This window comes from Propithecus coquereli, unplaced genomic scaffold (assembly GCF_000956105.1).
Source record: "Propithecus coquereli isolate 6110/MARCELLA unplaced genomic scaffold, Pcoq_1.0 Scaffold183, whole genome shotgun sequence".
In the NCBI taxonomy this organism is placed as follows: Eukaryota; Metazoa; Chordata; class Mammalia; order Primates; family Indriidae; genus Propithecus; species Propithecus coquereli.
In genome coordinates, this window is record NW_012143079.1 from 452,870 (window position 1) to 455,403 (window position 2,534).

At 37.6% G+C, this 2,534-nt stretch overlaps 1 pseudogene; it reads left to right on the forward strand.

Annotated features, from left to right (window-relative positions):
* Positions 1-1,234: 1,234 nt before the first annotated feature.
* Positions 1,235-1,821, forward strand: LOC105808919 (annotated as a pseudogene).
* Positions 1,822-2,534: the final 713 nt, after the last annotated feature.

Consider the following 2,534-nt stretch of genomic DNA (forward strand, 5'->3'; position numbering starts at 1 on the left):
ATTTAACTTTCTGACTGACCAACTTTCAAGTACTCAAGTAATATATAACAATCAAATAAATTAAACTTATTAAAATGGTTATTTGTAAGTTTCAATAAATGTTCCAATATTTTTCATTAATGTTTCACTTACACTTTTAACTTTAAATCACAAATTGAAAGCAATTATTTAGCAACATATATTAAATTGGAATCACAACGTTATTTGTTATTATAACAGGACAAATTCTCTTGAACATTACAAATCATAGAAACAAAAAGCTCAGATATCTTAACATAAAAATATTAACACCAGAGGTTTGATTCTCTTAGGCCTTTCTAAACTTAATTTTATGTATTCCTTGGGTTAAAAGAACCTTGTTAAATAAACTATTTTACCATCTCAAGCAATTGGGAGGATACCTTTGCAAGTTGGTTATGATTGTATAATAGCCAGAGACATGTGACAGAATACTCTCTGGGTTCTTTTTCCTGGCATTGATGGGGCACCCTAAGCCCCATTTATAATATCTCGTATTTAGAGGTATAGCGCTATTAGCCCCAGAAGTCTATTTTCCAGTTCCATTCACAGAAATGTGAAATGTCTCTCCAAGATGCTATGTTATTTGATTGGATTCTGCATTTCTTTCAATCTTAATATTTAAATGATTCCCTTTGCAAGTTATGAAAACCTTCAAAATATGGGGGATCCTGCATTCATTTCATATTCTTTTTATCTCTTTAGAACCATGCAACTTTTGCAAATGTCATAATGATATCTGATTAAATTTCAAATATCTCTCATGGCTTTATTTGGTCAAATCTTCAGAGATTTTCTATCATCAGAAAGGAGTTTGAGGCTTCCCATTGATTTAAATAAGATCTAAGTGGTGGTTCTGTGACTTTACTGCCAAAATGATGGAGTAGATGCATGCTGAAAGGAATTCATTAGCACTATTTTGGTCAGTTCTCTTTTTCTTATTATATAAATACTCTCTCAAAGTGTCTTCTCTATAAATTTAAAAACTATGTTACGAAGTGAGAATATGGAGAGCCCTTGTAACAATTCTAAACATCTCTAACTGTAAATACTCCTAGATTGATCAATAACTGTCTTTAAATACTCACCCTCCTCTGATTCCTTTAGAAAAAATAACACCATTGATTTCTTATGAAAAATATAAAACATAAACACGGGGTGGGGGTATGGAAAAGGGGCCGGCCTTGGAATGACAGGGATGCAAAGTGGCAGTCACATGAGCTTAGGAGTAAAAGCCTTTTGCAATTTCTGACTGTTGGAAAAACTGAAAGAAGGCCAGAAAAGAGTAGGAGATGACATGGTTAGTTGGGGTCTAGAAGATGATGAAGACATGATACAACGTAGACAGGGATGATAATTTGATCTTCAAGAACAATTTATGAAAATTGAATATACGCCCTTAAAATAGAATGTGGACCTAAATACCCAGAGGCACTCACCTTTGTAAGATTTGTAACAAAAATTAGGACAAATGGAGTTAATAGTTCTAATGGGGTGGTGGATCCAAGAGCCATAGCAGTGCTAACAAAATGGCAAAATTCATATAGCATCAAAGTTGTTCTGCAACAGCTTCGGCACTTAATGGTGTCTAAAGAAAATGTGAAACTTCCCATCTGCTGGAAGGACAGTGTTACAGCAATTAATGGAAAAGAAAAACCACAGGCCCTTCCCCTTTTCCCCCAGTTGATTTAAGCAGTCTTCATTTTTCACAATAGTAAATTTTCTAGATACGTCTTGTAGACCTCAAAGTACTGGAAAGGAAGTTCCCATTCAAAGGCAATTTATCTTAAGATACTGTAAATGATACTAATTTTTTGTCCATTTGAAATATATATGTTGTCTATAACAAGTCATCCTGTTAAGTGCAACTACTGTCCACATAGTTGAACTTCTGGGATCAAGAAAGTATATTTCAGTTGATTCCTATTCTAACTGGCAGGGCACATCTAACACAGCCATGAAAAGGCACATTGTACAATCACCTTGCTCTGATTACATGGCCTGGGGTTTCTTCCTTCTCCTCCTTCCCCTCCCCTGCATCCCGCTCTCCCTCTTGGGGGTTTGTTAAAGTATATGTGAAGGTTTTTGGTTGCAGCCTATGTGGGGATTACTGCTGGGTGTGTGGGGTGCTTTGCCTGCACCCCTGGATTCTTTAAGCCTTACATGATGCCCCCTTCCAAGCCATTGTCCCCTTCCCACTCTCCTCCACTCCCGCCCTTGGCCAAAGCAGATTGTAACCCTTCCATTCCCCTCTGAGACTGGCCTTCAGTGAGGAATTCAGGACTTCACGCATATCTTCTCCCGCCTATTTCTATGGAAAGGTACTGCATCCCCCCAGCCCCCAAGTCCCTTTTGGCACCATCACCATTTACACTTTTGGTGATTCTTCCTTGCTTCGGAAGCCATCGGTAAGGTTGGAAAGAGTCTCTGATCTCCCTCGTTTAGTTTTGGAACTGCATTTATTTACTCTCCACTAGCTTGGGAGCCTGAGAAATGAATGTGGGGTCCTCGGCCCT